The sequence below is a fragment of the Nilaparvata lugens genome, chromosome 2 (assembly GCF_014356525.2).
Source record: "Nilaparvata lugens isolate BPH chromosome 2, ASM1435652v1, whole genome shotgun sequence".
Taxonomy (NCBI): domain Eukaryota; kingdom Metazoa; phylum Arthropoda; class Insecta; order Hemiptera; family Delphacidae; genus Nilaparvata; species Nilaparvata lugens.
In genome coordinates, this window is record NC_052505.1 from 42,665,265 (window position 1) to 42,677,623 (window position 12,359).

The window sequence follows — 12,359 nt, forward strand, 5'->3', positions numbered from 1 at the left end:
AAATAAGCTTCAAATTCGAGAAAATGTGATTATTCAATTGCAAATTATTGTTGATTCTATTAAATCATTCACTATGAAGAGATAGCAGACCTCATGTGTGTCTCCAGCGTTATTGCCCTGTCACCAGCTGGCTCAAATCTTTGAATAGTAGACTTGAGATGCGCGGGAACACTAGCGTTAGGTGATCAATTTTCATAACGGCAAGGAAAGTTGTGTGAGTGCGCCACACCAGATTTTTTATTTTGTTTTGGGAGTTATCAAACAAACTGCCTATCCTTCATGATATGCTCTGGCCAACGAACTTCATCTATATAATGGTTCAAATAGTATGAAAAATGAGTTGAAAATTTGGAGGTTGATGAAAACAATCAAAAGTAATATTCGAACGATCAAACAAACCCAATAAATACGTACATTACATACACAAAATGCCAAAAACGGACGACTCGAGGCTCTAATAATCAGTAAGAGCTCTCTACGTTTGCTCAATTACAATTGACTTCTATAGCAGTGATATTTCAAAATATTGCATCATGGAATTCAAGTTTTTGTAATTCTGGATTCGGTAATGATGAATGAATGGTACAGGTTTCTCAACCATCAATGAGAAAGATCAAATTTTGAAAAAGCTTTACTAATCTAGAAAAAAATCGTCTTTGAGCTGTCGCTAATAAACATTTTGTACAGTGTGTAGTTTCATATTTAGAAATAAAACAATATTTATTCTTATTCCTTTATTTTATAATGTACAATTACTATAATCAGGCAAAGGCATTGAAGAATCACGTCCAAAACTATTTCACATTACCAATTTTTTGAAAATAATAAATTATCATGAAAAAGGCTGCAGGTACATTTTGAATTGAAGTGCTGCAGAGACAGGTAATTTCACAATGACTTTGCAAAATAGATTTCTTCCAACTGAATAGAACTTGGTTCTCTTCAAATAACGCAGAAGGCGAAAACGAGACAGTAAATCGGCCAGGTACGTTGTACTATTTGGATGGGTAAACAAACTCAATTAATGAACAAACATCTATGAATACTGAAAGGAAATTGAAGCTATCATCAATGATAATGAATAATACAGTCATTTCATAACTGCTTTTGTTTGTTCCATACATGCTTCAATACAACCGCATGCTTGAAAAACTTCAAACGCAATTGTAGCTAATTTGAATTCTATTGTTTCAGTACAAGTGTGTTTATTCAAAATCCTAATGGGAGTTTTCGCGCTCCCATGATCACAAGGGTTGTTCATTCAGAAAGAACAATGCCCATTTGCCAATATGTTGCAGGGCTTCAAAAATTGAATTGTCCCTGGTGAACATAAAAACCTAAATGGAGCGAAATGGAATTGTAATGAGGTCTTCATAATTATTGCACAATTGAATTTTGAAAAAGACAGGAAACAAGAGAAAACCGTACTTGACAAAATAATTGAGTAATATAATCTTCAAAGATAAGCCTAACGTTTTTGATAGTAATGAATATAAATTATATAGGAATCATTATCGACTGTCGTCGAAGGATGGAACAAAACAAAAAGGGAAATGATTTTGTGGAATGCGTGCTCATGTAGCCTTTCTTTTGTTTCCGTGAAAAGGTAAAAGTGTAATTCATAGAATAACGGGATGAGTTTCGATGAAACTGAAAACAAGAATTAGGTATTGTAAACTGTTGTAACTCATGCTTGCACCAAAGATGAGAACAATAGTTATTTTCAAAAGAATAACTTCTATGGAATCATTGATTAGATTTCTGGATTCATTGATAACAACATTCATGGCTCAAAACTCAGGGTTCAGGGATTGTTTGGTGACAGCGAAAACGATCCAACAACAGAAAAAAAACATGTTTTCGGACAGAATTTCAGGGACCAAATTCAGGAATGGAAGACATTTTTAACATGTGTATGTTTTTTCTCATTGGGTATTCTACGCAGTTTGACTTTGATGAACGAAATACATTTGCTCGTCTTATCCTGTTTATCCAATACTGAAATATTAGAGCAAGTTTGGAAATTGAAATGTTCAACTTCATCCTCCAAGCAATAATTATATCGCATAAGTTGAACTAACGAATAAATGAGAAGGCTTCTATCCATATAACACAAATTATTATCAATTATTGTAAAGAAAAGTTTCCATGACACTAGAACATTTTATAGACTTGACTATGGACTTGAAAGTGAGAGTTTAGGGATCACTAAGGTTAAATTACATCTAACAATCAAGTGATATTGAACCACACAGTAGAGTAATTTTCAAATACACACAATAAAAGTTAGTGGTGTAGAAGTACCGTACTAGCCTACATATCTCTCCTGAGAAATGGGAGTAACATACCAAGAGCTCTACACATAATTCAACTAAGTTATTTGAATAATAACATTTATTTTCTAGCTACAGATAGAAATCAATACTCAAAACAGGCGCGAGATTGATAACAAACTGAAAAATACGGAGAAAACTATGTGGTTAGTTGTTGAACTCTTTTTTTTATGCAATAGACTTTTGTTGATAATTCGACTACTACATTTAATAAGAGAAGTCTGGTACTGTAGAGTTTAAAAATATGAAGGATGAAGTTTTTGTATGACTAAATTTGAAATCATATAATTGGCGTTACAAAATTATTAGTCTGTGCCTAATTATGTGCAGTCTATTCATAGGCCTACCGTACACATCGCGTGTGTAGTCCATGTTGAGTTACGCACAAATCTCTCTGATACTAAAATAGGATGGATGTGCAGTGCACTCATAGAATAAAATACCCTTTAGGCTATCTATTCCAAAATGACTGCAACTATTTCTGAGTAGAGGAGGATTCCTCAATAGAATATAACATTCATTATTATTATATACAATTTTATATTCTAAGGCTTTTGGAAAATATTATACTTTATAATATGTAGCCTACTGAATAGAATGTATAAGCTTAACATTTTCACCTATAACTCTGGATTAACATAATATCAATAGTGCAATTCAATAACATACGCGTAGTAGAGCACATCCACTTCATAATCCAGTAACACAAGTTCTCTACAAGATTATAACTTCAACTTCAACAACATAACCTACCCACAAATTAATACTCGTACAAAAATAATGAAATTTGATATTATATAATGAATAGATCATACTATAAACTATAAAATAGCTTGAGAGATCAGAATTGATTTGATGATAATAATAATAGGCCTGCATAGTTCACGTTTTGAAATATCGCAATATTTGAAATATTGTAGTAATATCGCATGCGGCTGCATTCTTCCGCTTCCCGCTTATGCATTTCCATACTTTAGTTTATTATATCGTAAAACAAAAATAGAACCATCCTTCCCACTCTAATCCAATTGATTGAACTTCCTAATTGGAATGCATTGTATGACCTATCTTATAGGCCTACGCGTGTAACACTAATTCGGAAGTACATCAAATACATCAAGTATAATAGCAACAACAAATGCAATATCTAGGGTATATTCTAGTCCTTGTTTAATGTGTATAATGTTCCGTAGAATAATATAAATTTTCTTTGGAATCAATACAGCTCATAAGTTCTGTGATAACGGACAACATTTTTAATAGAATCATCATGTAGCATGGCTTCAGTAGCTAAGTTATCTATGAGGCGGATATCTGGCAGGTCCAAAAATATGAACCAATTCTATAAAGGGCCATTCTTGACTATTCGAGCAGAACTGATAAAGAGGTTCCATCCCCTTTTGTTATATTCAATGAGAAGCAGTTTCCTCAAGTACTTTCCATTGAGCCCGGATATTTTGTTTGCTTCTTGTGAGATTTGATTTTTGAACGGAGACTACTTGTTCTTATTGTGGTACCTACATGGGAATCATCGATTTGGATTCTATCCTACGCAATAATGTTGAGTGCTGTATAGCTACACTTTCCACCTACCTTGACATTAAATTTGTATTATGTTTCAAGAACACAGAGCTAAAATTCCCGACCATCATAACGTATCATTTCAAACGTATATTACATTCCTCATTAACTTGCATCATTATCCTTTCAAGATTTCAACACAGCAATATAATCTTTTTTAATTTGGAATCACTCCTCAACTGATTTCTAAAGCAAAAGTAGATAACTAAAAAAATTGGTCATTGGCCAGAGACCTTTGCAATATCTTTAGATGTATAGACAATATCATATGAAATTTATGGAATACCTCCCAACAGAAAGGGTCGGGGAATTGTTTTGATAAACTAACTTTGTTTTTGAGCATCTTAAAGCGTTTTTAGCCTAAGAATGAAACACTTGCATAACAATCAATTAAATATATAGTCTATGTATTATTTATTTGAACAGGATTGTGTGAAGGAACATTTTTCTTACATTTTATTTGACAATTGCTTTAAATTATCAAATTAAGACAATTGATGGTCTAGTATGAGAAAAAATGTTGGTTCCTAACAAACACGAATTTATATGTATTACATTATACGTTTCGGTTGTCAACCCCCAACTTTGCCTTAATAATTAATCATTTGTGCGAAATCCGGGACGTTTGGCAACCCTGAACAGAGGTCATCATTGAAGATTATTTTAATGTAGTTTAGATCTCTAATAAAATTGATCTCTCTATATAATTATTTTATAACGCATATTGTTGATAACTCGAGCTTACGCACAGGCCTTTGTTGCCTATGTAAGCTCTTTCCTATCTTATACAAAAATTTTATACAAGAATAAAATTGTGAAAGCTCAAGAGTTTTATTGTTTAGTATAGTTCTATATTTTGTAGTTTGATTTTTGTAAGTATATTATATCGTTTCTTGAATTGTATAAACTTAATTATTGCTTAAGATTCTATGTAACTGCTTTGAATTGTATTCAGAAGGAAAAAATAAATTGAATGTGAGTAATGTTGAACAGTAGCGTTGCCAGGATATTGGAATTGTCCTCTATAGAGGTTACTAATGACCTTGCCAACATAAACTTGATAGAGAGGGGAAGGAAGGGGGGGGGTAGAAAAACGTCTCTTTAGCATACCCAACAATATAGGCAATTGCCTTTTCTTGTTTTTCTTATTGTAACTTGGTTTTCGTTGTGTTTTATGGACGTTCGGATTACAAATCCGACATTGACGAGACGGTTTGTCTCAATATCATTACCAATGTGATTGTTATTGCTCAAAGCCAATTATAAATCATATGGATGAGTTTAATAGTTTCCAACGTTCAGAAAACAATATTGTAGTTGAATAAAGTTATTTGCGATCATTTTTACAAGTTCGATTTTCGGGTCTCTTTTTGGGCTCATGGGGGGTTTTAAACTGAGCCCCCCTTTGCTACGCCACTGTCGTTGAAAAAAGTAATATTTATTTTTTGCTTTTCAAGATCATATTATTCACATTCAAATTAACGGGTCAGTAAGGTTGTTACAATACCCTTTTCAGTAAAAAATGACCTATTACCTTTCGTTCAAGTGGGATTTTGGTATATTTCACCGAGTTATTATTACTTTCCTTGCCCTATTACCATAGGTAAGGAAAGTATTGCTGTCCAAAAAAATTAATGTACCCCAATTTCTAAATTACGTTTCATGCATGACCCTCTGAGTCCAAAAAAAGTGGTCTGTCTATACGATATCTCATGACATATAACATGTGTATGTCTGTGTACACGATATTATCCCATCTACCAATTTACAGAATGACTTAAAATTTGAAACTGAAGGTCCTTACACTAAAAGGATATGACACGAACAATTTTGATCGAATGCAATAATCAATTTTTGATTGATCGGCGGCTAAAATTGCGAAAATGATATCAAAAACAGGGGTTTTCACGATTTTCTCAAAAACGGCTTCAACGATTTTAATCTAATTTATACCTAAAATAGTCATCGATAAGCTCTATCAAATGTCACAAGTCCCATATCTGTAAAAATTTCAGGAGCTCCGCCCCATCTATGCAAATTATTATTTTATATTTCCAATTATCAGGCTTCAGAAACAATTTTAACGAAAAATTCTAAGTGGAAAAGAATAAGCATGGAATTTATGTCCAGTAACATTTTCACCTAAAATTAAAAAAATAAGCTCGGAATTCGAGAAAATGTGAATATTCAAATGAAAACTTAATGGGAGAGAACTGTTGATTCTATTAAATCATTCATTGGTAGAGATAGCAGAATTGATCTCGTCAGCTGATCAATTTTAAATTATATTTCCGAAAACTCGGCGAGGAAAGTTGTGTAAGTGCGCCACACCAGATTTTTCTATGATTTGAATCCACATTACCTACTTTTCAATGAATATTATAAAAGTTTCTAGTATATTATCTGCATCGCATTGCGGCAATGCAATCGCTTTATCTCTTGAAGATCTTAATTTTGATCTCATCTAAGTTGGCAACTAGCAGTAGCCTGGCTAATCACGCCTGCAGAACACCCCCCCCCCCATGGCAATCACCCTCCACATGTTTTTCGAACCGGGTTTGAAAATAATGTAGCGCACTGTTTAGGGGAAGAGCATTATGTTGAACCCTTACGCCGCATCCGCAACGTAGCCTTCACTTTTTATAGACTGAAAACAAAAAAGCTTTGTTCATCTATATCCTAATTAAATGTACATGCTGCTGGCAGCTACCAGCTACCATACTAACTATTCACTACAACAGTCTACTTTACACGGCCGAGTTTGTGCCGAGTGGAAGGGTGAACTGCTCGCATGATAACGACACAATTTGAGCGAATAGGGAAAGTCAGTGATTCGCCCCTTCAATCACTTCCACCTCCCCTCCCGAACGCTCCTCCGTGCTTTTGTTGTTATGAGTGGGGAGACGATGCTGATAAAACCCTCCCCCGAATTCTTACGAGATTGCTGGAATCGTGTGGTGTAATTAAATGGGGAGTGACATAACTCCACAATAATTGGGACTATATAAAATGCACGCCCTTTTTATGCAAGAGTTGAGTGTGAGAGCACTGGAGTTGTACCAATATTACCACACAGAATTAAATTCTGTCTTATGATTAAAGAGAATAAATTTTATTCTCTTAATCATAAGACGGAAGATATGAAAATGAAAATGCATTGTATTATTTTTAGAGAAATTAACAAATAATCAAAATGAACAGATAAGATTATTGTTTAATCTCCACAATTCGTAAATCTCTAGAACAAGTCAGAAAATATATTTCCTTGCATATGGTAACAGAGAATGCAGTTTTGGAAAGATAAATTATTCATTTATTCATGGAAAGGGAATGAATAGCTTGAATATTGATTTTTAGATCTATCATTTTTTCAAATCATCATGGAAATAGCCTACTGATATATGGGTCTTTCTTCAAATTTCAAATCCCCTTCCAGGGTCGAGTCCTTTCAGGAATCGTATAGGCCTAACATATTTAATTTATAAATTCAGAGTTTTGCCTATGATGAAGCAGGGCTGTTCAGATTACAGTATTTTGCTGGCAACGCCTATAAGCTAATTTTGAGAAGAATTATTATGTGTTTTTGTTTTGAAAAAATTGTATTGTATTATGGCAAATAAAGAATTTGAATATGAATTTTCTATCCATCTACATCAAAATAAGGTTGTTGTTTGAAATAAAGTAGGTGGGTACCCCAAGTGACTTATGGAATCAATCAATATTAATTTTGATATACTGCACTGTTCAAAAACAAATACCACCTACCACAGAAAAATTGAATACAATACACTTCTATCCTCTTTGCTACATTTATTACATTTTGCAACATTCCTCAAAGATTCGATGTCTAGACTATTAATGGAGAATCATCAGTGAATCCATATTGCCATCTGAAAAGATTAACTGATTAATACATCGATAAAGGATAGAACATGGCGAAGTGGTGAAAGATGTATTGGAAATGGTTGAGAATAATTCATGTAATTAAATATTTAAATATCAACACATTGTGGAGCAGCCAAAAAAGATCACTGAGCTTTGATTACTGATTCCTTTTGACGCTTCAACTAGAAGCTCCAAACAACTAGATACAAAGCTCGAATATTCTTCCCCAATTTCTTTATCTCGAGAGTAGATTGGATCAGATTTCTTTTTGTAAATAGAATATATTCTGGCTTATGCGCTAATTCACAAGGAATGGCAGTATAAACCTGACAGTATAATATTTTTCAATCAATATTATCAAAGTTTCTAGTATATTATCTGCATCGCATTGCGGCAATGCAATCGCTTTATCTCTTGAAGATCTTAATTTTGATCTCATCTAAGTTGGCAACTAGCAGTAGCCTGGCTAATCACGCCTGCAGAACACCCCCCCCCCATGGCAATCACCCTCCACATGTTTTTCGAACTGGGTTTGAAAATAATGTAGCGCACTGTTTAGGGGAAGAGCATTATGTTGAACCCTTACGCCGCATCCGCAACGTAGCCTTCACTTTTTATAGACTGAAAACAAAAAAGCTTTGTTCATCTATATCCTAATTAAATGTACATGCTGCTGGCAGCTACCAGCTACCATACTAACTATTCACTACAACAGTCTACTTTACACGGCCGAGTTTGTGCCGAGTGGAAGGGTGAACTGCTCGCATGATAACGACACAATTTGAGCGAATAGGGAAAGTCAGTGATTCGCCCCTTCAATCACTTCCACCTCCCCTCCCGAACGCTCCTCCGTGCTTTTGTTGTTATGAGTGGGGAGACGATGCTGATAAAACCCTCCCCCGAATTCTTACGAGATTGCTGGAATCGTGTGGTGTAATTAAATGGGGAGTGACATAACTCCACAATAATTGGGACTATATAAAATGCACGCCCTTTTTATGCAAGAGTTGAGTGTGAGAGCACTGGAGTTGTACCAATATTACCACACAGAATTTATTCTCTTTAATCATAAGACGGAAGATATGAAAATGAAAATGCATTGTATTATTTTTAGAGAAATTAACAAATAATCAAAATGAACAGATAAGATTATTGTTTCATCTCCACAATTCGTAAATCCCTAGAACAAGTCAGAAAATATATTTCCTTGCATATGGTAACAGAGAATGCAGTTTTGGGAAGATAAATTATTCATTTATTCATGGAAAGGGAATGAATAGCTTGAATATTGATTTTTAGATCTATCAATTTTTCAAATCATCATGGAAATAGCCTACTGATATATGGGTCTTTCTTCAAATTTCAAATCCCCTTCCAAGTCCTTTCAGGAATCGTATAGGCCTAACATATTTAATTTATAAATTCAGAGTTTTGCCTATGATGAAGCAGGGCTGTTCAGATTACAGTATTTTGCTGGCAACGCCTATAAGCTAATTTTGAGAAGAATTATTATGTGTTTTTGTTTTGAAAAAATTGTATTGTATTATGGCAAATAAAGAATTTGAATATGAATTTTCTATCCATCTACATCAAAATAAGGTTGTTGTTTGAAATAAAGTAGGTGGGTACCCCCAAGTGACTTATGGAATCAATCAATATTAATTTTGATATACTGCACTGTTCAAAAACAAATACCACCTACCACAGAAAAATTGAATACAATACACTTCTATCCTCTTTGCTACATTTATTACATTTTGCAACATTCCTCAAAGATTCGATGTCTAGACTATTAATGGAGAATCATCAGTGAATCCATATTGCCATCTGAAAAGATTAACTGATTAATACATCGATAAAGGATAGAACATGGCGAAGTGGTGAAAGATGTATTGGAAATGGTTGAGAATAATTCATGTAATTAAATATTTAAATATCAACACATTGTGGAGCAGCCAAAAAAGATCACTGAGCTTTGATTACTGATTCCTTTTGACGCTTCAACTAGAAGCTCCAAACAACTAGATACAAAGCTCGAATATTCTTCCCCAATTTCTTTATCTCGAGAGTAGATTGGATCAGATTTCTTTTTGTAAATAGAAATATATTCTTGCTTACTCGCTAATTCACAAGGAATGGCAGTATAAACTTGACAGTATAATATTTTTCAATCAATTTTCTAAAGTATAGAGAATTTGTATTTGATCGAAGTGAAGATTGGATGCAATTTGAATTACAATGATCTCATATTGTTTTTCAACTACATAAATCACCTCTCTCTTAGCACAGCACAATCGGGATATGGTGGAATAGAGTTGTTGGAGTTTATAACTCAAAATAATACTCTTCAATGTTTCTTTCCATTAAGAACTGCTTGTTAATAATCACTTTTGAATACTTAGAATACTCAAAATAATAAATTATCATGTATTAATGTAAAACAAAGAGAATGGGGTTATTAGAGTTTTAAAATAATTAGATGGATGGAATTCGAATGGATTAGCTTATAGTGGATATATGTTTGAGTAGGTAGGTAGATAGGAATGATATTATCAAGTTCCGGTACCAGCGAAATTATTGTCATGAGAAGTTTCCATTTGGATCGGTGTTGCTCAAAACCCTTGAGCTTCAATCTACCTTTGACGCTCCATTTTTGACACATTTAAATACAAATACATGAATTATTTTCAACCCTCTCAGCTACCTTCACTGTATTTAGACCCAATATTTCGTAAATTGGAAATGCTCTCCTACAGGCTTTATACGTCATTGAAATGAATGAGTTCTACTATTTGGTATGATTAGAAATTAGAGTAGGCTATATGGTCTACCGATGTAGAAAAAACTAAATTCAATGTAATTACTGTATTATCTTATCTACCGGGAATAAAATTGATATTGCTTAATGCTTTTCTCATCCATATTCATTATTCATATCAATTTTAATTTCCCAATTTTATTGAAGTAATGTAAATCAACACATTCCGGCCTAGGATTCATTGAGAGGTCAGGTGTTGTGGAAGAACCAAAAAGGTGGAAGAATAGAAAATAGTAGTGAAAGTGAAGAGTAAACAGTGATGACTGCTGGCCAGTGTCAGTTACTGTGACTGTGACGTTCCCTGGATGTCTGTAATGGAAACTAGAAAATGTGTGAGATGTTTAGGCTTTGCTCGGCTGCGGGCTGACGACTGACTATTGATGGATGCAACACAGTCTGAGATATTTCAAGTGAACTTGCTCCGACCCACCCCTCCCCCCTTAAATACAGGAGTCATCATGTCTTTCTGCTCATCCATCCTCACTCTATCTTCTTCTACTTCATTGGATCTCCAGCTGGGTGAGAAGTGAGTCTGGAGAATCTTCTTCCCATTCCCCTTTCACATTTTTGGGATGCTTGAAGGTGGAAAACAATTTTGTTGGAGATCTGATATTTTTTTACAATTAACTATAAATATATTATACTTTACTACTGATATTTATATATTCACTGATTATGTACGTATTATGTGCTACAAATTCACAATTTTGACAGTTTCTGTAGGCTACATGGCCCATCAAGAACTGATGGTTTCATTTCACATTATGAGAGTAATTTGAACTCTTCTAAAAAATTAACATAATTAAGTTACCTATGAGGTAATAGTATATTTCGCACCTAGGGCCGAAAATGAGATATTTCCGGCTCGAAATCGGTTTTTAAGTCCGAGGCCGTAGGCCGAGGACTAGAAAAGATTGAGAGCTGGAAATACATTTTTGCCCATGGTGCAAACGCTATTTTCGCCACACCAAAAAAAAACTTCCCAATATATAAGAAATTAAAAAATAAATAAAATTCAAACAGCCTATTTTGATAGTTTGAATCTTGGTTATGACAACTTTCACTGTCAATAATTTCAATATTACTAATTAATAATTTACAATAGTGACAATATTTTTATACTATTGATATTTCAAATAATTATTTGAATTTTTATAGCTCGCGCTTTGCGCCTGGTGCAATATCTCATGGATAGATGGATGAATAGAATTTTCATTACTATTTTGAAATAATGTGATTAAAAAATTAATATAATTGCATATTTCACAGTTTTGTCTCAAAATATATCTAAAAAATGATTGAAATTTAAATTACGGTAACTAATATAAAAAATAGCTAATAAAAGTCGAAATTCATCGACAAAAAAAATGTCACTGACCGAGGTTCGAACCTAGATCATGTTTGTAATTCACTAAGCTTTGAGTTTTGATGTACTATGCCTTTACGCTCTCGGCCATTGTATAATTTGATCAAGAGGCCTGTAAGTCAGGTAATGTATGTAGGCTACTATAATATAGTGTAGGCCTATAGCGGCAAACTTGAAGCCGGTTTGCCGGCATTTTCACAACAAAATATTGCTCTGAAAATAGTTAAATCATAATGTTAGTGGGCCTAATGTTTTCTCTATATGGTTTGATATTGAAGAAAAATTATCTAAAAGTTTTAATAATGAATTACGGAAAAATTACTAGAAATTTTTCAGTCAAGGCTGAGTTTCACCAGTAGGCTTACCTTAAACTTTA